Source organism: Rattus norvegicus, chromosome 9, assembly GCF_036323735.1.
Source record: "Rattus norvegicus strain BN/NHsdMcwi chromosome 9, GRCr8, whole genome shotgun sequence".
Taxonomy (NCBI): domain Eukaryota; kingdom Metazoa; phylum Chordata; class Mammalia; order Rodentia; family Muridae; genus Rattus; species Rattus norvegicus.
The window spans coordinates 117,160,851-117,188,208 of NC_086027.1; positions in this window are offsets into that span (position 1 = coordinate 117,160,851).

A 27,358-nucleotide genomic window follows, 5' to 3' on the forward strand; every position below is an offset into this window, starting at 1 on the left:
GTGGGGAGACTCCAGGAAAAGTCCACAGCTGTGCCTCTCTCAGCAAACCGAAGATCAATGAAGATGCGAGACCCACAAGCATTGCACAGCTAGCTCTATAAACAAGTCTAGCTCGACTTCCACCACACTGACTCAGCACGTGTCTCGCCACGGCTCATGCATCTGTCTCAGCTGACATCACCCTGTAACTCAGCCCAAGTCTGTGGAAGTGGCAAGAAACTGTGGCCACCAGAAGTTTCTTGGTGTGTTGGGAGTTCTGATGAACGCAGCTCAACTACACAGTGTAAGGTGGACAATACATGTGTGTTGCTACCAAAGAATCCTTCATCACACATCCTTTCAGTGCGTACTTTAGAAAAACATCCTTTTTCCTGTGTCTGCTTCAGTGAGGAGTTCCTTTATGAATCTGCCTTAGCCTTTCACCTGTGTCCACATCAGCAAAACATTCTAAAACAAACACCAACAAAACACCTGTTCAACACAACTGACTTTCCAAAGAACCCTTAAGTTTCCACTTCAAAGAAGTCAAGTATAAGATTGAGGGTTTTAGACCTAGAATTTCAGACAAGGTTGTGAAGGTATAACCTTTGGGACATAAGTGTGTCTGATGGGAGACTATTCAGACCCAGGAGAGAGTATGCAAAGAAGCCAGGCATGAAATCACCCTGAGTGCAGAAGCCTCACAAGCAGGTTGCCAAAGAGGAAAAGCCATGGGGGAGAGCCACATGGGTAGTAGGCTGTGCACTAGACGGTGCCTTTGGGGTTGCTCACATGAAATTTCTCCTTTACCCCCAATAAACTGATTCTTCTGGAAGCCTCCAAAGAAAAGACAGCATTCCAGATATGGAGTTTGAAGTTGGTTGCTTTAATGACAATTGAAAATTCTGTTTCACCTTTTTAATACATATCTTTATTTTGTTAATGACAAGTGAGATTCTGGTGGCTCCATCATATTCTCTATTTTATACTCTGGTTGAGATAAACTTTAACTCAAACTCCCCTACTGACTGACTGTGTGAAGTGCGTGCATTTCTTAAACATTGTTACTCCAAGTCCACATTTGTAAGATGTAGACTGAACTTGAATGATCTGTGGGAGGAAGGAATGTAAGCAACAGGACATACGAATACAGTGCCCAGCAAGACTAAAATCCTTTTCTTTTAGTTACAGTTTGTCCACACAATATATTCCGATCCTTTACTCTCCTGTAACTCTTCCCAGATCCTCTCTACCTCCCTTTACACCTCTCTATACACCTTTATGTTCTCTCTCTCTCTCTCTCTCTCTCTCTCTCTCTCTCTCTCTCTCTCTCTCACGCACACACACACACACACACCACCACCACCACCGCCGCCGCCACCAACAGCAATGACAACAACAAACAAAAAGAATAAGAGAGGTCAAAACAAAACAACAAAACCCACTGAGTCCATTTTGTGTTGGTCAACTACTCTTGGGCATGGGACCTCCTCTGGAGTATTGTTGATATACCCCAGGACACTCCACTGGAAGACATTGATTTTTCCTTTGCTAACAAGCAGATTGCAAATAGCTCCTTGGTTAATGGAGGAACCTCATGTCTACTCTTTCCACCCACTCAGTGTCTGGGCCCTATGTGGCTTGACCTGTGCAGGTCTTCAGCATGCCCCCACGGTCTCTGTGAATTCACATGTATATATGTAAGACACTGCTTCTTTGTGGAGTTATCTGTCACTTCTAGCTCTACATTCTTCCTACCTCCTCTTCCACATGGGATCCCTGAGTTTCGAGAGGAGGGCTTCAGCGAAGACATCCCATTCATGAATCAGAAGTTGCTTTGTTATGGCTTCCAGTTCTAATATGAAGGACTTGATGGATTCAGAATTCAATTCAGCTACAAGTTATAGGCCTCTTCTGACTCTCCTGTGCATAGTTTTCTGTACTAGGGGAAAGTGGGAAAAAAACAGCCTGCGTCTTTCAATTTCTGTTTTTTTCTTCTTTTGTTTTTAATTTTTTTTTAAATTTTCAACTTTCTTCCTGTTTCAGAATAATCTTGCTGCTGGTGTTCTCACTTTCTTGACACAAGTAGATCCCCCCACCCCCCGGAGGCTCATACCTTTGAAGCCCATCTGCCCTTTTCTTTCCTTGTGACTTTCACAAGTTCCTTCTCTGGATGACATTTATAAACTTTCATGTACACTGTCTTCTTAGTTGTACATGACAATGAAAGTCACACGAGGAGGCAGGAGGTGTGTCTCCCCAATTACTGGTATGAATAATATAATCCTTTAGCCCTAGGTTACTCATCTCTCAAATAAGCAAACTGCTTGAAGTAAACACTAGGCTTTTCCACTCTAATACTTTTTAAAATTTATATTGACAGTCGATTATCATAGTATCTTGTCCATTACTTATAAAAATCCTGTGAAGGTGTGTATTATGTTATGATCTCTTACATAAAATACCTTTTCCTCAGTGCAAAGTTAAATTATTCCCACTATATAGTAATTGGAGTTCTTTAAAAGTACATGACATACAAATGACCCCAAGTTTTCATTATGGAATGATAAAACCTCATGATTTTAATGTTTCTATTACAAAGTTTCCTCATGAGACAGCAGAGTTTCCAGTTTAGTTACCTCAACTTCTGTAATTACTCCTCCCCCACCACAATATACTGCTTTAGTTTGAAAAGTTAATAGATTTGGGAGATCTCACCAATCCTGAACTCTATACAATTTGCTGGTGCCCTGTATATCTCCCTTCTTCCAGATTACTCTAGCAGCGGTCATTATGAGGAATATTGCGCACATCCCAGTTTGGATAAAATCGTGGTGGTACAGAGAGGGTCACAGGATTCCTGGAGTCCTTTAAAGATATTTGTCCAAGATTAGATTTAAAATTACTCTTTGTATGGGTACCATATTCCTGCCTTTAAAAAAAACATAGAGTTATTTTCACGCAACAAGTAAGGTAATAGGCCACCAAGTTGATATTTTCCAGGTAGTTCTCATCTAGGAAAACCAATCAATGACTTCTAAATGGTAGGCAATGATGAGCATTTTGCTTATACTATCTCAATTTCAGGGCTGAAATACTGAAAATTTGTGTTCAGGAATACAGTCTAAAACACTGCTTCCACAAAATTACATTTCACAAAGGAAACAAAGGACAACCATGGAAAGAAAACCGCACCATGCCATCTCCCGCCATTCCTACTGAGTTTAAGGCACTTACACAGCATCAGGATTTGAGGCTGTTCAGACTTTCAAAAAAACATTACACAAATATTCTCCCAAATTGGCCACACACTGAGCAAGTTCAATGACTTCCCTGAACTTGAATGGATCTTTGAAATTGTCAATTACAGCCCAGCTTTAAGGATGCTGGTCAATAGCAGTGATGAGCCAACTTTGTTGTTTCTGTTGTTTGGTGCTTTAGGTTAGGAAAGCCAGTACTCAGGCTGCAATCTACAGCTAATGAATCCTGAAACACCTGAGGACTTGGTATCATTTTATTCATATATTACTTGTTGGAAAAAAAATTCAACATATACTACAGTAAGTAACTATAGCAAAAAAAATATGGGCAGTGCATTTTTAAGAGCTTTTCTCAAACATTCTGCTTCCACCAGAAACAATAGCATTCAAAACTTGCACAAGCTCTTTGGAAAGCATTAAAGGTTCACTAGAATTCACTGCAAGGGACATGTGAGCATATGTGCTCACTTAGATTTATTCTTCATTCAAACACATTAAAAACATTTCAGCCTTTGACAAAATCGAACATCCCTGCATGTTAAAAGTAGAGTGATCAAGGAAACAACGTGTATTCCTGAACATCATAAACACAATATACAACAAGCCAATAGCCAATGTCAAATTAAATGGAGAGAAACTTAAAGCAATTCCACCAAAATCAGGGTCAAGGCTGTACACCCACTCCCTATCTATTCAATATAGTACTTGAAGGTCTAGCCAGAGCAATAATACAACTAAAGGAGATCAAGGAGGTACAAATTGGAAAGGAAGTATTCATAAAAACTAGTATCACTAGTTGTCGATGATATAACAGTTTCTATAAGCAACTCCAAAATTTCTATCAGAGAACTCCTACAGTTGATAAACACCTTCAGTAAAGTAGTTGGATACAAAATTAACTCAAAGATATCAGTAGTCCTCCTTTATACAAATGTTCCACCAAACTCCAAGGACAAGTGTTCCACTATGTTCATAATGGCCTTATTTGTGATAATCAGAAGCTGGAAACAACCCAGATGTTCAAAAACAGAAGAATGGATATAGAAAATGTGGTTCATTTACACAATGGGATACTACTCAGCTATTAAAAACAAGGACATCATGAATTTTGCAGAAACATGGAGAGAACTAGAAAATATCATTCGATGTGAGGTAATCTAGACCCAAAGGGACAAGCATGGTATGTACTCACTGATAAGTGGATATTAGCTATAAAGTTCAAAATAACCACTCTATAATCTATAGACCCAAAGAAGCAAAAATAACAAGGAAGGTGCAAGGCAGGATGCTTAAATCTCACTCAGTAGACAAAACAGTCATTGGAAGTGGATGGACAGAGGGAACTGTGTGAGATGGGGAGGAGGAGTGGGAATCAGCTGTGAGGAAAGAGGGCCAGGAAAGTGAATGGAAATGGAGCCTGGCAGGGGACCATATCTAGGACATGCCAGAGACCTGGGGTGGGGGAGACTCCAAGCAGTCTATGAGGGTGACTCTAGCAAAGAGTCCTAGCAGTGGTGAATATGGAGCCTGAAATGGCCACCTCCTGTAGTCAGGCAGGACTCCCAGTGGTGGGAGGGAGAAACACCAACTCACCCACAAAACCTTCGACTCAAAATGTGTCCTTCTTACAAGAACAAGAAATGCAGAGACAAAGGTGGGGCAGAGTCTGAGGGAATGGCCAACCAATCACTGGCCCAACTTGAGGCCCATCCCATGGGCAAGAACCAATCCATGACACTATTAATTATACTCTAGTATGCTTTTAGATAGGAGCCTAGCATAACTGTCATCTGAGGGGCTCCACCCAGCAGCTGACTGCAACAGATGAAGAGACCTACAGTTAAACATTGGTCGGAGCTCAGATACTCTTTGGAAGAGATGGTGGAAGAAGTGAAGGCACCGAAGGGAATAGGGACTCCACAGGAAGACCAACAGAGTTAAGTAACAGGACCCTTGGAGGGCCTAGAGACTGAACCCAACAAAAAAAAGCATATAATAACTGGACCTAACCCACCACATATGTAACAGATGAGCAGCTAGCTTGTTGTTCATGCTGGTCCCCCAACAACTATAGGATGTACCCTGACTCTGTTGCCTGCCTATAGATCCCATTACCCCCACTGGACTTGCTTGTCTGGTCTCAGTGGGAGAGGATGTTTCTAGTTCTACAGTGACTTGAGGATTGGTACCCAGGAAGACCTCACTGTTCTCAGAGGTAAAGGGAAGGAGGTTGTGGAGCTTGGGTATGTGAGAGAGAACTGGGAGGAGAGGGGACCTGTGACTGGAATGTAAGGTGAGTAAATAAATCAATAAAAGGCAAAAAAAATAGAAAAGAAAAAGAAAAATGTTACATGAAGACATTCATTTAAAAAGAATTGCAGCAAAGGTTGGTGGAAGCCAAAGAGTCATACATGCTGAACAGTAGAGCAGTTTTAACTCTTAGACAAGGAAGGCAAAAATAGATGACCTGAGCATCCTGGAAATTAATTGAGTCAAGCCAATCCATTCTTACTTTGACCCTTTCCCCTCGAAGAGACATTCTAATTGTGTCCCAAAATAGTTCTCTGCGGTTCCTCTCTCTGCCTTTCCACTGTCATCTCTCCCTTGAGTCAATTCTAACCCTTCCCTCTTCATAGACACTAAAGAGTCTCTAATCCAGAAAAAATCCATAATTTCCAGTGGTCAAAGCTTTTCTGCAGCCAGAGGTTGGATCTAGCATTTACCCAACCATCCATTCGTTCACTCACTGACTCCTCTGTTCATTCCAGGCCTTGTTCAGCACGTGCACAGGAGAACAATTACCTCTTTGCTTTCAAATATAAACCATACTGTAAACAGATATGGAGAACAAAATAAAAAAGACAGACAAGTGTAAGGCGTCCTCGCACAGAGCACACTGAACTGTCTTATAGATGTCCTCACGAAGATGTCTAGAATTCTTGGGGGCTTGCATGCCTTTCTATAGAGTCTGCACTGGGGGAAAGTTGCTTGCTTTTACAGATATGTAAATGTTCTTGGAGCCTTGTCCATCACTTTGGGAGAAGTGGTGTCCAGTCTAGTGACTGGATTAGGAAATGTATGGTTAGACCTCTGGCCGTTGGATGTGTCGGAATGGTGTCGCGTATGAACATGAATAAAGTAAGCAGAAACTTGATCTGTTACATAGACTATGGTATGAGAGAGAATCAGACTGATTCCTTCCATGCCCCTGGAACATCACTACAGATCCGCCCTTTAGCACCCATGCCTGGAATCCGTATTTCAGACTTGAAGGCTGCCATTTACATGGCTAGGAATCAGAGGTGTATTTACTCCTTAGAGTTTGATGTTGGGTGTTTATCTTTATTGTTCTTTACCTCACTGGACCAGGAGCTCACCAATTGCCTAGATTGACTGTCCAGTGAGATATTCACTGAGATATTCCTCTCCACCTCCCAGAACTGTATGCCTTACATCTGTTATTTTATGTGGGTGCTGGGGACTCGAACTCATGTTTACACAGCAGGCAGCCCCTACCCCTGAGCATCTCTCCATGCCTATCTGTGGGACTTTGACAAGTTCTCCCGGTCTTCAGGGTCCAGACACGAAGTGAGCAATCTGTGCTCCAGGTCTCCAGCCTGTGTCTCCCTTTACAGATATTGGGACTTGATGGTTCCAAAATGGTGAGAACCAACTTTTTATACTGTCTCTGGTGGTATCTCCTATTGTTTCTCTAGAGAACCCTGGTGCATTCAGACTTAGCTAACAGTCTGCATTCTGAACAAAATATAGGTCTACCTTCATACCTGAACTCTTAGGCTATTGTTCAACGACACTCCACAGGAAAGGGAAGACCAGGGTGGCAGAATATTCAGAGAAAAGATATCTGTACTGGTTACTTTCTATAACTCACAGTGGGGTTTCAAATCCCTTAGCATTTCTTAAAACAATACATTCTTAATAAAAAAACATCCTGCAAATATTCAGATGTCAGGGACTTGTCTTCATCTCCAGGGAGAAATGATAGGGTGTTTTCTCTACCTCCTGACTATGTTCTCCCCACTATAATACCTACTTTATATTTCAGTTACAGGTGGAACTTTGAAAAACAGTCAAGATGTCTCCTTTGCATCATGGTATAGGCATTCCATTTCTGCTTTGATTAAAATCAGTTGTGCATTTCAGATGAATGGTCTTGGAGGTGATTATAAAATGGAAGGAACGGAGTCATGCACCTGCATTTGGAGTTCCTTTAAAACAACCTTACAAACTCTTAAGAAGCCTTCGCTGTCTTCCAGTTCCTTCCTTTCAAGCAGTTCCAGGAGACGCCAGCTCTGATGAACCATCTCTCTCTAACTACATTCTGTTCAAATATTCCCCCACTATGAATTTATGTCTCATTTTAGTGTGGCGGATATAGTGGTTGCATAGCAACAGTATAGGAAAAGAAACCATCATCAGGTTTTCCCTATATGCAAACTGAATGCCTGCTTTGCTTGTAGAGCAGAAGAAGCCTTACCAGGCAAATGGAGCGAAACCTCAAAGTTGTTTTCTATAAACAGAGGGCCCAGGGGTAATTGCCAGGGAGATCAGTTACTCACGAAAAGAGACAAGGCCACGTAGAGATCTGCGGGATTAAAGGTCAATTTGAATAATGCAACAAACAGAGCTTCACGAGTTGTGTGAGCAAAGCAATTGATCCCTGGCCTTATGGGGTTGGTCATAATTACAAATCTACTGTTAGAATGGTTGATAGTATGTAGCTGGTTTTCCATTACAGTTCCAAATACTTGTTACGATCGGCGTATTTTAAGAAGAGATTTATTTTGGCTCCTGGTTTTAGGTCAGTCCATGATGGGTTGGTCTCATTGCTTTCTGGCCTGTGGTTAAACCAGACAATGTGGCGGTAGTCTGTGGTAGAACTGTTCACTTCCTGTCTGGGACACAAAAGAGACGAAGAAGGGCCTCTGGTCCCAATTCCCTTAAAGGCATGGCCGTGGTGACTAGACACTCTTTCCCTTAAAGGCATGGCCGTGGTGACTAGATACTCTTTCCCTTAAAGGCATGGCCGTGGTGACTAGATACTCTTTCCCTTAAAGGCATGGCCGTGGTGACTAGATACTCTTTCCCTTAAAGGCATGGCCGTGGTGACTAGATACTCTTTCTCTTAAAGGCATGGCCTTGGTGAATAGATACTCTTTCCCTAGGTTGCACATGAGGAAGTGTGCACTGCCTCTACATGGGTTGGGTACTAAGCATTAATGTGGGGGCTCTCGGGAGACAATCATCTTAGGAGAATCAACTCTTTTTTTTTTTTTTATTAACTTGAGTGTTTCTTACTTACATTTCGAGTGTTATTCCCTTTCCCGGTTTCCGGGCCAACATCCCCCAATCCCTCCCCCCTCCCCTTTTTTATGGGTGTTCCCCTCCCCATCCTCCCCCCATTGCCACCCTCCCCACAACAATCACGTTCACTGGGGGTTCAGTCTTAGCAGGACCCAGGGCTTCCCCTTCCACTGGTGATCTTACTAGAATATTCATTGCTACCTATGAGGTCAGAGTCCAGGGTCAGTTCATGTATAGTCCTTAGGCTTAGTGGCTTAGTCCCTGGAAGCTCTAGTTGCTTGGCATTGTTGTTCATAAGGGAATCTCGAGCTCCTTCAAACTCTTCGAGTTCTTTCTCTGATTCCTTCAACGGGGATCCGGTTCTCAGTTCAGTGGTTTGCTGCTGGTATTCGCCTCTGTATTTGCTGTATTCTGGCTGTGTCTCTCAGGAGCGATCTACATCCGGCTCCTGTCGGCCTGCACTTCTTTGCTTCATCCATCTTGTCTAATTGGATGGCTGTATATGTATGGGCCACATGGAGGGCAGGCTCTGAATGGGTGTTCCTTCAGTCTCTGTTTTAATCTTTACCTCTCTATTCCCTGCCAAGGGTATTCTTGTTCCTCTTTTAAAGAAGGACTGAAGCATTCACATTTTGATCATCCGTCTTGAGTTTCATTTGTTCTAAGCATCTAGGGTAATTCAAGCATTTGGGCTAATAGCCACTTATCAATGAGTGCATACCATGTGTGTTTTTCTGTGATTGGGTTACCTCATTCAGGATGATATTTTACAGTTCCAGCCATTTGCCTACGAATTTCATAAAATCATTGTTTTTGATAGCTGAGTAATATTCCATTGTGTAGATGTACCACATTTTCTGTATCCATTCCTCTGTTGAAGGGCATCTGGGTTCTTTCCAGCTTCTGGCTATTATAAATAAGGCTGCTATGAACATAGTGGAGCACATGTCTTTTCTATATGTTGGGGCATCTTTTGGGTATATGCCCAAGAGAGGTATAGCTGGATCCTCAGGCAGTTCAATGTCCAATTTTCTGAGGAACCTCCAGACTGATTTCCAGAATGGTTGTACCAGTCTGCAGTCCCACCAACAATGGAGAAGTGTTCCTCTTTCTCTGCATCCTTGCCAGCATTTGCTGTCACCTGAGTTTTTGATCTTAGCCATTCTCACTGGTGTGAGGTAAAATCTCAGGGTTGTTTTGATTTGCATTTCCCTTATGACTAAAGATGTTGAACATTTTTTTGGTGTTTCTCAGCCATTCGGCATTCCTCAGCTGTGAATTCTTTGTTTAACTTTGAACCCCATTTTTTAATAGGGTTATTTGTCTCCCTGCGGACTATCTTCTTGAGTTCTTTGTATATTTTGGACATAAGGCCTCTATCTGTTGTAGGATTGGTAAAGATCTTTTCCCAATCTGTTGGTTGCCATTTTGTCCCAATCACAGTGTCCTTTGCCTTACAGAAGCTTTGCAGTTTTATGAGATCCCACTTGTCGATTCTTGATCTTAGAGCATAAGCCATTGGTGTTTTGTTCAGGAAATTTTTTCCAGTGCCCATGTGTTCGAGAAGCTGCCCTAGTTTTTCTTCTATTAGTTTGAGTATATCTGGTTTGATGTGGAGGTCCTTGATCCACTTGGACTTAAGCTTTGTACAGGATGATAAGAATAGATCGATCTGCATTCTTCTACATGCTGACCTCCAGTTGAACCAGCACCATTTGCTGAAAATGCTATCTTTTGTCCATTGGATGGTTTTGGCTCCTTTGTCAAAAAATCAAGTGCCCATAGATGTGTGGGTTCATTTCTGGGTCTTCAATTCTGTTCCATTGGTCTATCTGTCTGTCTCTGTACCAATACCATGCAGTTTTTATCACTATTGCTCTGTAATACTGCTTGAGTTCAGGGATAGTGATTCCCCCTGAAGTCCTTTTATTGTTGAGGATAGTTTTAGCTATCCTGGGTTTTTTGTTTTTCCAGATGAATTTGCAAATTGTTCTGTCTAACTCTTTGAAGAATTGGATTGGTATTTTGATGGGGATTGCATTGAATCTGTAGATCGCTTTTGGTAAAATGGCCATTTTTACTATATTAATCCTGCCAATCCATGAACGTGGGAGATCTTTCCATCTTCTGAGGTCTTCTTCAATTTCTTTCTTCAGAGTCTTGAAGTTCTTATTGTACAGATCCTTTACTTGCTTGGTTAAAGTCACACCGAGGTACTTTATATTATTTGGATCTATAATGAAGGGTGTCTTTCCCTAATTTCTTTCTTGGCTTGTTTCTCTTTTGTGTAGAGGAAGGCTACTGATTTATTTGAGTTAATTTTATACCCAGTCACTTTGCTGAAGTTGTTTAGTAGTTCTCTGGTGGAACTTTTGGGATCACTTAAATATACTATCATATCATCTGCAAATAGTGATATTTTGACTTCTTCTTTTCCGATCTGTATCCCCTTGATCTCCTTTTCTTGTCTGATTGCTCTGGCTCGAACTTCAAGAACTATATTGAATAAGTAGGGAGAGAGTGGGCAGCCTTGTCTAGTCCCTGATTTTAGTGGGATTGCTTCAAGTTTCTCTCCATTTAGTTTAATGTTAGCAACTGGTTTGCTGTATATGGCTTTTACTATGTTTAGGTATGGGCCTTGAATTCCTATTCTTTCCAGGACTTTTATCATGAAGGGTTGTTGAATTTTGTCAAATGCTTTCTCAGCATCTAATGAAATGATCATGTGGTTTTGTTCTTTCAGTTTGTTTATATAATGGATCATGTTGATGGTTTTTCGTATATTAAACCATCCCTGCATGCCTGGGATGAAGCCTACTTGATCATGGTGGATGATTGTTTTGATGTGCTCTTGGATTCGGTTTGCCAGAATTTTATTGAGTATTTTTGCGTCGATATTCATAAGGGAAATTGGTCTGAAGTTCTCTTTCTTTGTTGTGTCTTTGTGTGGTTTAGGTATAAGAGTAATTGTGGCTTCATAGAAGGAATTCGGTAGTGCTCCATCTGTTTCAATTTTGTGGAATAGTTTGGATAATATTGGTATGAGGTCTTCTAGGAAGGTCTGATAGAATTCTGCACTAAACCCGTCTGGACCTGGGCTCTTTTTGGTTGGGAGATCTTTAATGACTGCTTCTATTTCCTTAGGAGTTATGGGGTTGTTTAACTGGTTTATCTGTTCCTGATTTAACTTCAGTACCTGGTACCTGTCTAGGAAATTGTCTATTACCTGCAGATTTTCAAGTTTTGTTGAATATAGGCTTTTATAGTAAGATCTGATGATTTTTTGAATTTCCTCTGAATCTGTAGTTATGCCTCCCTTTTCATTTCTGATTTTGTTAATTTGGACACACTCTCTGTGTCCTCTCGTTAGTCTGGCTAAGGGTTTATCTATCTTGTTGATTTTCTCAAAGAACCAACTTTTGGTTCTGTTGATTCTTTCTATGGTCCTTTTTGTTTCTACTTGGTTGATTTCAGCTCTGAGTTTGATTATTTCCTGCCTTCTACTCCTCCTGGGTGTATTTGCTTCTTTTTGTTCTAGAGCTTTTAGGTGTGCTGTCAAGCTGCTGACATATGCTCTTTCCTGTTTCTTTCTGCAGGCACTCAGCGCTATGAGTTTTCCTCTTAGCACAGCTTTCATTGTGTCCCATAAGTTTGGGTATGTTGTACCTTCATTTTCATTAAATTCTAAAAAGTCTTTAATTTCTTTCTTATTTCTTCCTTGACCAGGTTATCATTGAGTAGAGCATTGTTCAATTTCCACGGATATGTAGGCATTCTTTCCTTATTGTTATTGAAGACCAGTTTTAGGCCATGGTGGTCCGATAGCACGCATGGGATTATTTCTATCTTTCTGTACCTGTTGAGGCCCGTTTTTTGACCAATTATATGGTCAATTTTGGAGAAAGTACCATGAGGAGCTGAGAAGAAGGTATATCCTTTTGCTTTAGGATAGAATGTTCTATAAATATCTGTTAAGTCCATTTGACTCATGACTTCTCTTAGTCCGTCTACGTCTCTGTTTAATTTCTGTTTCCATGATCTGTCCATTGATGAGAGTGGGGTGTTGAAATCCCCTACTATTATTGTGTGAGGTGCAATGTGTGTTTTGAGCTTTAGTAAGGTTTCTTTTACTTATGTAGGTGCCCTTGTATTTGGGGCATAGATATTTAGGATTGAGAGTTCATCTTGGTGGATTTTTCCTTTGATGAATATGAAGTGTCCTTCCTTATCTTTTTTGATGACTTTTAGTTGAAAATTGATTTTATTTGATATTAGAATGGCTACTCCAGCTTGCTTCTTCCGACCATTTGCTTGGAAAGTTGTTTTCCAGCCTTTCACTCTGAGGTAGTGTCTGTCTTTGTCTCTGAGGTGTGTTTCCTGTAGGCAGCAGAATGCAGGGTCCTCGTTGCATATCCAGTTTGTTAATCTATGTCTTTTTATTGGGGAGTTGAGGCCATTGATGTTGAGGATATTAAGGAATAGTGATTATTGCTTCCTGTTATATTCATATTTGGATATGAGGTTATGTTGGTGTGCTTCTCTTTGTTTTGTTGCCAAGACAATTAGTTTCTTGCTTCTTCTAGGGTATAGCTTGCCTCCTTATGTTGGGCTTTACCATTCATTATCCTTTGTAGTGCTGGATTTGTAGAAAGATATTGTGTAAATTTGGTTTTGTCATGGAATATCTTGGTTTCTCCATCTATGTTAATTGAGAGTTTTGCAGGATACAATAACCTGGGCTGGCATTTGTGTTCTCTTAGGGTCTGTATGACATCTGTCCAGGATCTTCTGGCTTTCATACTTTCTGGCGAAAAGTCTGGTGTGATTCTGATAGGTCTGCCTTTATATGTTACTTGACCTTTTTCCCTTACTTCTTTTAATATTCTTTCTTTATTTTGTGCGTTTGGTGTTTTGACTATTATGTGACAGGAGGAGTTTCTTTTCTGGTCCAATCTATTTGGAGTTCTGTAGCTTCTTGTATGCTTATGGGTATCTCTTTCTTTAGGTTAGGGAAGTTTTCTTCTATGATTTTGTTGAAGATATTTACTGGTCCTTTGAGCTGGGAGTCTTCACTCTCTTCTGTACCTATTATCCTTAGGTTTGATCTTCTCATTGTGTCCTGGATTTCCTGTATGTTTTGGACCAGTAGCTTTTTCCGCTTTACATTATCTTTGACAGTTGAGTCAATGATTTCTATGGAATCTTCTGCTCCTGAGATTCTCTCTTCCATCTCTTGTATTCTGTTGGTGAAGTTCGTATCTACAGCTCCTTGTCTCTTCTTTTGGTTTTCTATATCCAGGGTTGTTTCCTTGTGTTCTTTCTTGATTGCTTCTATTTCCATTTTTAATTCCTTCAACTGTTTGATTGTGTTTTCCTGGAATTCTTTCAGGGATTTTTGTGACTCCTCTCTATGGGCTTCTACTTGTTTATTTATGTTTTCCTGGAATTCTTTTAGGGATTTTTGCGATTCCTCTCTGTAGGCTTCTACTTGTTCTCTAAGGGAGTTCTTCACATCTTACTTGAAGTCCTCCAGCATCATGATCAAATATGATTTTGAAACTAGATCTTGCTTTTCTGGTGTGTTTGGATATTCTGTGTTTGCTTTGGTGAGAGAATTGGGCTCCGATGATGCCATGTAATCTTGGTTTCTGTTGCTTCGGTTCCTGTGCTTGCCTCTCACCATCAGATTATCTCTAGTGTTACTTTGTTCTGCTATTTCTGACAGTGGCTAGACTGTCCTATAAGCCTGTGTTTCAGGAGTGCTGTAGACCTGTTTTCCTGTTTTCTTTCAGCCTATGGGGACATAGTGTTCTGCTTTCGGGTGTGTAGTTTTTCCTATCTACAGGTCTTCAGCTGTTCCTGTGGGCCTGTGTCTGGTGTTCACCAAGCAGGTCGCTTGCAGCAGAAAAGTTGGTCTTACCTGTGGTCCCGAGGCTCAAGTTTGCTTGTGGGGTGTTGCTTATGAGCTCTCCACGGCGGCAGCCACCAGGAAGATCTGTGCAGCCCTTTCAGGGAGCTTCCGTGCACCAGGGTTCCAGATGGCGTTTGGTGTTTTCCTCTGGAATCAGTAATGTATGCAGAGTGCAGTCTCTTCTTGTTTCCCAGGGGTGTTTGCCTCTCAGAAGGTTTAGCTCTCACTCCCACGAGATTTGGGTGCAGAGAACTGTTTATCCGGTCGGTCCCTTCAGGTTCCGGCTGTGTCCGAGTATCAACTCTTTTATCTTCAGCTTTTTAAACCTAAAAGTTTAAGACATGATAGAGCCTCAAATTTGTAATTCTCAAATAAAACATGAATTGTTTTCCAAGAGAATTTGAGATACAACATGTAATGCTATATTAAGCTGCATTAAAAAAAAGAAACAAAAAGTTACATCAATCTTTTATGTTCAGGAAGTGTGTGTCTAGTACTGGAAGGAAGCTCAGCAGTGGAACATTTTCCTGCTCACACAGGCCTTGGATTTGATCCTTAGTACTAGAAGAATAAAAAAGAAAGAAAACGTTTAGTAGATATTCTTTTGATCATTCAGACTTGCAAACCTTCGCCTCTGAGGCTATACCTAGATATCTTCTTCCCCATGAGAGCTTCCTGGAGGCTTTCCACACAGCAGAAAGATTTCCCCTTTCTCCTTTATGCTCAGCATCCTGTTCCTCTCCCCTGCTCCACATCCACTGGGTCCAAGAACTGGGTACAACTTGCCACTAAACACAATGGTGATTTATAGTTTTCCTTTAGTCTTTTGCTATTTTTGTCTCCTAAGCAACTGAGACATCTTTACAAACACCAACCCATTTAAGCACCACAGTGACCTCCAGTTACACCAGTATAGTCTTCCTCTATGAACCTGCAATCTGCACAGTTTAAGAAAGTATCAACCTGTAGTTGGGACACTGCTTTTGCTGTTGAGCAAGTGCTATTTATTCTGAAATAAGTTGGCTTCTATTAAAAACAGCCATAGCTGCTTGATCCGAATTCTAAGTGTCACTTTGGGCAAGGTCCAAACTATGAGTGTGTGGTTTTCAACACTGTCTGGTCATCTTCCAGAAAAGAGAGGCTCAATCTCCAGTTAAATTCAGTCTATTGGACTATGCGTCAAACAATTAGACTTCCAGTGGAAGATAAGAATGTGCAGCTGTTATCATGTAAGCTTTGATTTCACAGGGGCCTTCAGATAACTGGAAATGCTTTATGACTTTAATTACTTGAAGGAGCAAACTCTTCATCCCTCCATTGTTTTGGTGATTCAGTAACACCATCCTGTAAACAGACTTAATATGTATCTATTGGTTATACTTTCGTAGAACAATATTGTAAACAAGTGTTTGCAGTAAGAAGAAAGATGATTTCTATATGTTACAATCTCAGGGCAAGGAATATGTCATTGTCCTAAGCAAATATGTGGCCCTGACTGTTTTCCTTTGCAATTACTGAAAGAGTTTTATGTTTTACTAGATGCATTAAGAAGGCAAAGGGGAAGGAGGATGGGATTGGGGTTTTGCGGAGGGGAGACCAGGAAAGGGGACAACATTTGAAATGTAAATAAATAAAATCACCAATTAAAAAAAGAATATGTATAATAAGATACTTTAAAATATACAATAAGTATATATGTGCATAAGGTCTTTAAATATGTAAATATGAGTATATAAAATATAAATGTATGATTAGATATATATTAATGAAATCTACAACTAGGAAAGCCTTGTGTCATAAACAATGAAACAACATGTCTTCCTTTCCAGTTCAGATGACAAGGACAGGAACTTTTTATGCATTGACAGTATTATCCAGTAGGAACAGAGGCACAGTGGATGCAAACTCCAGACTAAGACTGACAGTCGCTTCTGTCAATATATCTTTTCAACATAAAAAAATTGTTCGTGCTTTCAGTAAAGGCATTCACAATAGACTTTTACTCTCATCCAGCAATAACAGTATAGATAAATGAATGAACCATGAGGCTCTATTACAATTCCTCAGCGTCATCATTTAGAAATTATATCAATGTCTAATTTACCAACTCTGATAGATCCTAAAAATGATGATTCAAGGAAATTGGCATTCACTTAAGAAGATAAATCTGTTTTACTAATGGGAGTATACTCTGGTCTCCTATATCTTTCTTTGGAGATATCAATTGGTTGTGAGTTTATTGTGTATATGTTTTGAATTTACTGATATAAATCTGATTGCTAAATTATAAGTTTATTGAGTCTTGATTTTACCAGGTTGCTGGGATCAGAGAGTTCCCGGCTGGCAGAGAGACAGCTGGGGAAGGGCGGCTAACAATGGGGGAAGAGACTGCAGGAGCTAGAGAGTAGCTGGGGTAGGGTGTCCTGGTGCCATACTAGAACTGGCCACCACTGAGGTGAATATACCCCACAGGTGTCATGTGGCCCACCAGAGCAGGCTAGCGTGGGAATGGAAGGTATTTTTTAATATTTACCACAACATAAAGAGACGGTAAAAACCATCAGTGTTTCCATCTGTGAGCTAGCCATTGTCTCTTCCAGTGACTGACCAGGGTGACTCCTATCCCTTCCCTTAGGAAACTAGCACAGAGTATGATTTCTGTGCCCTGTAACATCCATTTTTTATTTTCTCTTCCTTTGCTTGTTTGTTTTTCTTCTCCCACCTTAACTTCCAAAGTGCCGAGATCTGCACCATTGTGCCTGGTTTATGTGGGGCTACAGATGAAACCTAGCGCATAGTGTACACAAGGCAATCACCCTACCCACTAGGCCACACTCCCCCTCCTTGTGTAGTCCTTTCACTTTATCTAAAGTCTATGGCATCTTAGCCATTTGTCCTTTCTGTGAAAAGAAATTGCCTTATTTATTTTGCTTCATAGACCATACAGATACAGTCCATTATGGGGAAAGTTGTGGTGGAAAGAGATAAAGGAGGCAGCTGGTTACATTGCGTCTGCAACCATGGAGCAGAGAACAGCACTACTTTCCCCATACTACTTTCAAGCCATAACCTTTTTCCAATGTTCCCTTAGGCTGACGGCCATTCCATAATACAAGACATATTTGGTACAACTTCAAAAGCCTCCATGGTCTTCAACACTTCCAGAGCTATTTAAAAATCCAAGCCCTTGGAGCTGGAGATGGCTTGGTTCCTTCTCCAGATGTCCCATGTTCAGTTCCCTGCACCCACGTGGCAGGTCACAACCATTTGTATCTCCAGTTCCAGACAATCCAATGCCCTCTTTGGCCTCTGTAGGCACCAAGTTTGCACTCGACACACAAAGACCAAGCCTGTGTTAGGTACTTATACTCTCATGCAGGCAGATACTCATATACATAAAATAAATAATATTAACAAATAAATACACATTCAACACTTCTTCTGAATTCAGAAGTAAATGCTGAAACTTAAGATAATCCTTAAGCAACCCCTCATTATTGAACATCGTAGTCCATAGTTCTCATGTACACAGACATAGCCCCATGCTAAAAGAAAAGGAGCTGGTCATTTCAAAGAATGATCAAACAAAGACAGATCAAAACCCAACAGAGCAAAGTCCAAAGCCTTCAGATCCATGTCAAGTGTCTTGGGCTTGCAATTGAATCATGTGTGCTCCCAAAGGCTTCAGTCGCCTGCCCCTCCCTTTATCTTGTTCAACTGTGCTTGCATCCTTCCTCCGTGGCTGTCCTCTGGCCATGGCATCTCCAATTCCCTGATATCTCTCTTTCAATTTAGGCTCCACTTTCACACCTTCATGCAGCAACTTCTCTCAGGCCTTTCTTGTAGAAACTTTGACCAAGCTACAAAAATCTCTGGCCTCAGCAGTTCTCTGAAAGCATGACTCAAGGCTATACCACTCCTTCAACCTTGCAAATTTCGTTCTTGCAAAACCAGTGTTGTGTAGAAAACAATGCTAAGTTCTTCTATGAGTTTTGCGTGGGGTTTGCCCACCTTGGGTCCCAGTTACAGCAATGTCTATATACCTCCGTGGCTGATCGAAAAGGCTTTTCCTAGGCGGTTGTTTTCCAGCAGGGACCCCTCTAGGGACACTCTCAGCATGGACTCTTTCCTACTTCACACATTTGTGCATGGAAGTCAGAGCCTTTGCTGTGAGGGGTCTTGCCTCCAGGCTACCTTGTTTATTGTGCCAAGGAAGTGAGTGTGGTTTCTCTGTATTGACTACTGATGATTTTGTCATCTACATTGCACTTATGTGCAGTTTCCAACTTGCTGCACAACATTCCATGCAGAACTTTAAATTGTTCTAATCCTTTTGCTCTTTCAAGGGAGAGCTGCTTAGTAAGGGCCCAGAGAGGACAGTTTCATCTGTAAAGAAATTAGTCTGTTCCATTTAAACACAGGCACACTCAAGTTCTAAGGACACGGGCAGGATGTAGTAAGAACAGCTGCTGCCATACTTTCCAGTGGACTCCCTGTTCTCCCCTGAGTCAGGCTTCTCTGAATGCACTTCTCTCAGCCTCCTGGTCTTATAAGCTACTAAGGGAATGAGCCACTAAGCTCTGCTTGTGCTACTCAAGGGCTTCCCTAGCCTAACGTTCCAACATCTTCCACATTCATTTTGGAAAGCAGTCCCAAAGGCTTGGGAGTCACACAGAATGGCTAAGTTTATTACAGCCACAGCCAGTTTCTTCATACAAATTTTTCTGTCTTAGTTACTTTTCTTGCTCCTGGACTGAACTGTCCTGACGAAAACAATGTGAGGGTAAAAAGTGCTCAGGCTCACAGTTTAAGGGCACCGTCTCCCATCACAGTAGGAAAGTCACACTGTCAGGAGGCAGAGAAGGCAGCCGCTCACCTGGCATCCATGGTCACAAGGCACAGAACTATGAATGTGACTGACTCCCTTTTTATTAAAGGATGCCATCCCATGGAAGGTTCCACCCACAATTAGAGTGCTTCCTCCCATGGCAACCTAATCTAAATAACCCTTCACTGACCTGCCAGAGGCTTATCTCCAAGGTGATTCTAAATCCTTCCATAGAATCCTTCAATAATGTAGGAATTCTTAAACAATTTTAAAAGTATTTATGTGGTTTCCAAGTTTCCTTCTCTTTTTGGAATCTAATTAAATTTTGCTGTGATCTGTTTGAATGATTTAACCTTATAAATTTTAATCAGATTGGCTCTATGTTCTAATATTTGTTTTATCCCGAATAACTCCCTGGGCACACTTAAGACTGTATTCTGTAGCTTGAACAGTCTATAGTTCCTACTCAAATTATACGGCTAAAATTCAGTCATGGTTGTTTGGCAATATTCTTAGTGCTGTTCTGTTTAGTGAATATTTCAGTCATTAGACTGGAAAACGTGAGTGTGCTGATTTGAACATGCTTGGCCCAGGGAGTGGCACTATTAAGTGTGCCCTTGTTGGCGGCCATGTGTCACTGTAGGGGTGGGCTTGGAGATCTTTCTCCTCACTGCCTGCAAACAGCCTGCTCCTGGTCTCCTTTAGATGAAGATGTAGAGCTCTCAGCATCTCCTGCACCACATATTCCTGGACACTGCCATACTTCCTGCCATAGACCCAAAGAAGCTAAACAAGAAGAAAGGCTCAAATGACAGTGCTTGAATCTTACTTAGACAGTGAAATAAAATAATCATAGGAGGCAGAGGGAGGGTAGGGAGAGGAGAGGGGAGAGGAGGAGGAGCTCAGGATCAGGAGTGGGAAGAGACAGGAGAGCCAGAAGGCCAGGAGAATGAGTGGAAATCTGGAACATGGGGGTTGGGGGTATCTCCAGGACATGCCAGTGAACTGAGATGGGGGGAGACTCCCAAGAATCAATGTGGGAGACCTTAGCTGAGACTCACAGCAGTAGGGATGTGGAACCCGAAGAGGCCATCTCCTGTAGCCAGGCAGGAACAAATCAAAATGCAGAGTTATGGAGCCTAGCTCCATCTACAGAACACTCCTCAACCTAGGCCTAGGCTCCATAACTCTGCATTTTGATTGGGTTGGGTCCTTTTCCCATTTGTATATGAGCTAGAATGTTTGAGCCTTTATTTATGTCTTACATTGTATACAGAGAAAAGCGTTGGATAATATGCTGCATCAGCCTTGGAACCTGATTTCTTCCTCAGCACTTGGTTTTTAAATAGTCTCATATCACATATCCTCCACAGAGTAGGATTGATGAGCCCTTTGTTTCATATGCTAATGGCAAGCGTCTGAAGCTGAATGTTTTACTTTACAAAGGGAATTGTTTGCTTTTGACTAGAGAGCTTAGAGGATCCAAAGAGTATGGGACCACCATCTTAGTGAGAATTCCCTGGCTGTAGAAAACATGGCCAAGAAGCCAAACAGGGAAACAGACACATAGAGGAGTCAGATGGTAAGGCAGAAAAATCAAAAGAAGTCAGACAAGGCTTGCTTTGCTGCTGCTGCTGCTGCTGCTGCTGCTGCTGCTGCTGCTGCTGCTGCTGCTGCTGCTGCTGTTAAATAACAACTTTGGAAACAGTGAGTTCCATCTTGAAGATTACATCAGTCCCTCTTAATGACTCAAATGACATAAACACCCAACTGGCTCTGTAGCTGAAAGACTCCACCACCTCTTCACTAGCTCTCTGACCAGGGTTTCAGCACAGAAATCTTCACAGATCATAGCCAAACCCCATCAAAGCCATATTGCTCCTTTACTTATAGTAGCCTAACTTTCACTTTTAAGCCTGGCTTCTTAGGGTTCTGCCCCCGAATCATCTTTATCTCATTGCCCTCTAAGAAGCAGTCAAGGTTTTTTCCTTGAGCCAATAATTTTTTTTTCTTTTTTCTTTTTTTTCAGAGCTGGGGACCAAACCCAGGGCCTTGCGCTTCCTAGGCAAGCGCTCTACCACTGAGCTAAATCCCCAACCCCGAGCCAATAAATTTTTATTGTTTGGCCCAAGAGATTTGTGTGTGAACAGCTCTAATTTTCAGGCATTATAAAAGTTAACTTCCATTTACTGTTTGATCAGTCATTCAATAACTAACTAGAATCTACTCTTTCTCAGTTCTGGGCTGGACATGCAGTAAATGCTGCTCAGACTTACATTTAGTTATGCGTCTGTGAGCATAACAGGCTGTCAAAGGGCATGATGGTCAGTTCTTACCCAGGGATTCTTTAGTCTCTTGTTCAACTCACTGGGATCCGATTTGTGTGCTGGTGAGGTAGCCACAAGAGTTGGTTGCTATTGTTTTGACTCATACCTTGAGGTTAAGACTTATTCTGAGGAGCTAATCTTTAAGTTTGATAACTGGGAATCTGTCTTCTAGTTTCATGGGTCTCCCAGGTGACTAAAATAGTTCATGACTAAAATATCACATGAGAAGTCTAGGACCAGAACTTTGTTTTTCAAATTGAAGTTTAAAGTTAGATCTGTCTCCTTGTTGGTATGAAGACACTTCAGCTTCATGGTTCTGGAGAGCTGAGAAAGGAGTTGCCCTGGTTTTGATTGTATGACAGATTTTGTGGTGGTTTTCTTTTTTCTTGCATTAATAAGCTTTTGTGTTTTTATTTGTTTATTTATTTATTATGAGTACACTGTCACTGTCTTCAGACACACCAGAAGAGGGCATCAGATCCCATTACAGATGGTTGTGAGCCACCATGTGGTTGCTGGGAATTGAACTCAGGATCTCTGGAAGAGCAGTCAGTGCTCTTATCCACTGAGCCATCTCTCCAGCCCTTACTTTTGTGTTTTTAACTGAATTTTCAGAATGTGAAATGATTCATATTGACAACATTACCATTTTTAGGTTTTGTTATTTCTTTTACCTTTGAAATCTGAAGTATAATTATATCATTTTCCTTCTGAACCCTCCCTTATGCCCTACCTGCTCTCTTTCAAATTTACAGCCTTTTAAAATTAATTGTTGTTACATGCATATATGTACATACATATATTCCTAAATATGTTACAACAGTATTTTTAATTCCTAGAGAATTTTGCATGCATACACTGTATTTTTGATCTTATCTATTCATTCTTCCAGATTCACTCCTTACTTCCCATGTCCCTCTCAACTTCATATACAGTCCACCATAACCAATTTGTTCTGCCTACAGACTCATGGGCATAGAGCAATCTATTTGAGAATGGTTAAAATTCCACTGGCTACAACCTTAAAGAAAATTGACTCTTCCTCTCTCGGGAGCCATCTACCATCAGTAGCACTCAGTCTGGGCTGGGGGCCTCTGAGACTCTCGCCTTCATTGTGGGAATGTTGACTAGCTGGATCCTGTTCAGTTCTTATGTCATCTCACCAATATTCTCATTGATTTTATGAGATAAGTAGACACAGTGAGAGCTTTGCTTCCTCCCATGGATCTCACCTGCCTCTGCTCTTTAACATAAGAATTGAACACCATTGGATTTGTTACTTTTATTTATTAATAAATAAAGAGCTCCTCTTACTTAGTTTATGGGTGAGAAGTCAAATACTGATTAAAACACCTTGGTAAATGAAATTATATTTTGTAAAACCCAGTTGTACTTTCCAACATTCTAAGTTGAAAAGTTTCAGATTTAAAGTACAATGTTAACTAGCAAATCATATTAAATTGGTAGCAGCACTATCAAGAGTTGCCTTGGTCACAAGAATATAAATAGTAAACCTTTTATCAAATACTGAAAGAATTTATGTGACATAAGTTTTAGTGCATTAGATTAGGTTATATGATATTATTCATGTGTTTTCCCAAGTTAATACCATAAAAAATATAAAACACTATATTCATGACAGTCAAGGCTGTGCTGCATTCATTTACAAATAAATAAGATACCTATTTTGATTTTTATTGATATATACAAGTCAGCTTGCCTGTGACAAAGTCAACTATGCATTTCAGCTACAGAAATATAAACATTTTTTTCAAGTGTTAGGTTTTTATTTGAAGGAAAAATACATCATCCTTCCGTCATCAAGAAATTTGTTTTTATCAGATTTTCTTTTTAAAAGTCAAACATGAGGCTAAAGAGATGGCTTAGTAGATAAAGTCCTTACCATAAAGAGCTGACAACTTGAATTCAGATCCTCAGAACCCATGTAAAAGCCAGTCTCGATAGTGTAAGTCTGTAATCATAGAAGGCTCCCCCCTCCTGCCCTTTCCCCACCCCCGTGGGAGATGCCTATAGGCATGATAATTATTCTGGGTTCACAGCAGTGCACAGAAAGACACACCCTGTCTCAAAAGTATATGAGAGCAAGCCTGAGCCTGAGGTTCTATTCTAATTTCAATGTGCATGCCTTCTCCCTCTCCCTCCCTCTCTCTCTCTCTCTCTCTCTCTCTCTCTCTCTCTCTCTCTCTCTCACACACACACACACACACACACACACACACACACACACACACACACCCCATTTTTGAAAGAAATCAAACTCGATGGTTAATTTTGATCAACTGAAAAGCTTTGGCTCAGAAAGTGTGCGGTTACTCCCTCTTTCACCTGCAGGTCTTTCAAGTCGCACAAGAACTCTTTACAAGATCAGTATTGTGCATGTTGGTGAAGAGAAACTTCTCACCAGCCGTGTGAAAGGTGATGCTCGAGTCTAGAGGAGCCCCACCATTCCTTTTATTTTCACTCATTATTATTTGCCGAGTCTCAGAGAAGTTGAATGAAGCCCTTACCACCACAAGCTTCCAGCAATCTTTCAGAAGAGGGAACATCTTGCTGTGACGCATGACCTTGTGCTTACTGTGTCCTGTCAATGGCGTCCTCAGAAACCTTGTGTCTATGTGACTCATCTATTAAACAGGTGAGAACGGCCGCTTGCATTCCATTAGTTCAAGGAAGCGTGCAAAGCACTTAGCACATTTCTCACACATCTGAGCTGAACGTTAGGCATCAGAATAGCCTTGACCTTGGAGGAGATACTAAATTTTAAAGGAGGTGAAATAGTTTTAACCTAAGGACTCTTTGGGTCAACAATCAGTAACACGTTACTAGCAAACCAGCAAGTAACAGTAAGAAAATACAGAACTTAAGTGTATATCCTCACAAACTTCATCCAAAGGAGTCTTTGCTCATGTTCTCCCCAAAGATGCTTTATTGCCAAATATCAGAGTTATCAATGTTCAACAGCTGTTGATTATGAACGATTAAAATCTACATTATCTCACCCCCCCACACACACAAAGAGTATATACCCCTTGAAGACAGTCATGCTTTGATTTGCTCTGAAGAATCAGAATCTAGCAAGCACTAAAGAGATAATACTTGGAAATTTAATCAAGGTTTATGTTTCAAAAAGTAATAATAAAAATTAGGATGAAACTAAAGAATAACAAAATAAGATTTATGCTTCTGAGTCATTAAAAATCTTCCCAACGTAATGGCTTGTTCTGGTAATGAGAACAAATCATTCTATTAATGTGATTCATGTCAGAAATATAAGCAAAGATGCTGTGTGTTCTCAGTAAAGCAGGCTGACACGTCCTGTCTTATCAAATGTTCCCAGGAAAATTGATAACCTCAGTAAAGGTTTGTCTGTGTGGGGAGAAGAAAGAACATGAGATGGAGACATCTGAAATCTCCTCATCACTTTTAGCATAATATTTATCTCTTATATTATCAATCAGTCTTTTAACGATTAGTTCAGATTCACTGAGCAGCATAATGCCTAACTCATGATCTTCAACATCATGTCCAACAGTGTCTTACCTGGTCAGTCTCCCGTGTGCTCATGTTTAAGGAGCCAAGTGCTTCTTAATTACCAAAACAATAAGATGGGTATTCAATGAACATTTCACCAGAAAGAAAGCCACTGGACAAAGGGGGACTCTGTAAATGAAGACTCTTCTTTGGAGAGGCAGGACCTTGTATTCACAGTAACAATGTACCTTCTACTCTGGATGTCTATATTAAAAAGGAACACTTTATGTGCCTTTACTTTTGAAAAACCAAACTGATCCAGAGAACTGAGATAACCTGGCAATTTTCCATCCAAGTATGCTACAGAAATTACATAGGAATAGGATAATAAACACAGCCATACAGAACAAGAAACAGCATTTAGGTGATTTAACTCTGGAAAAAAACTTCTAATATATGAGGTAGAAATATACATGTTATATATATTATGTATATATGTTATATATACATACATGTAATATATATATATATGAATGCATATGTTTATGTATATAAATGTGTGCCAATATACACACATACATACATACATACATACATACATACATACATACATACATACATACATATATACCTACATACTATTTTCTATCATTTGCCCAAAGGATTTCTTTCTGACTAGAGAATTCAGTGTTAGCCTGCCAGGCTATATGGAAAAGAAATGAAAAGACTACAAATTCAAAGGTGATATAATGGTCCACATTAGGGCCTTTCTGACTAGTAACCCAGAGGGGGGGGTACTGCATGAGTGACACTGAGATTTTCATTTAATAACATGTGGAGAAGTATTCTCCCTAAGGTGGGAGAACTGCCATTAAAAATCCCTTCTAATAATGAACATTGTTATTTAGCTGACAGACAGGTTTGGTTCCATAAGTCTTCATACTTCCTGTTCCCAAGGCATCATCCTTACCCCTGATCATCATTCCCATCTCCTAGTCATCCACCCCACCCCCATGTCATCATCCCCATCTCCAGATCATCATCCCTATTCCAAAGTCACCATCCCCATCATCGGGTCATAAACCCCATTCTCTGGTCATCATCCCTATCCAGAGTCATCATCTTCATCCTGAGTCAACATCTCCATCCCCAGATCATCATCCCTATCCCCAAGTCATCACCCCCATCCCTGGGTCATCATAAATGGGAGTGATTGGTATTGTACTATAGATCTGAATTATATTTTCATGTTGGCTAATACTGTGAGACACCTTTTTATATGCTTGTTGGCACTTATATATCTTTTTTGGAGAACTTAGGTTCTTTGCTCATTTTAAAATATGCCATTAGTGTCGCTATTATGATGATGAGTCCTTTATGTGTTCTGGATACATCCCATATTGAATTTATGCTCTACAAGCTTCCCATGCTTTGTCTCGCAGTTTCTCAATGTTTCCATTTGAAGAGCAAATTTACATTTGATGGGGTACACTTTACTTTTGTTTTCTTTTACCCCTTGTACTTTTTTGATTGTTTCTAGGAAGCCTTTGCCTAACTCAAGGTCATTAAGGTTTAATTCTAAGAATACTATTTCATTGTAACCTTTCCCCAACTTGAGGTACTATTTAATTTATGATGTTTTGGAATAGGTGAGACTCCATTCTTTCTGGTTGTTCTGACACATTTGTTTAAGAGAACAAAATTTCAACTCAGTTCAATGTTCCTGGAACCTGAATACCATTACATTTTTTATTAAATGCAGAATAATTTCAGTCGAGCATGAGAATGTTCTTGATCAGGGCAGTGATATCAAGTACATAATTTCTCTCCTCTTTTCCAATTGCTATCATTATGACTCTAGACCCTCTAAAACCAGAATGCTTTATTACCAATAAATAGAATCAGAATAAAGTCTCAAATATAAAAGCCAATTTTTTTATTGGTGTATTTAATGTTGTCTTTGCTCTTGAGTACACAAGTGCAGGCAGCCTCTCACGGAGCAGCTTGGTACGTGGCCTGTTGCATAAGCACTTCAGTGTGTGATGCCATAATACCATCCCCATCATTTAGTGCCATTATGTCCACGTCAACTGAATACAGATAAATGTGATGAATGACTTCTCAGACATTCTGCGGTAACAGATGGAACTCGTTTCCCCACAGCCACTTAATCCACAGCAGCCCAATACAGTCCACGTATTGTTCATGAGCCACAGACATAGCACATTCATCTCCA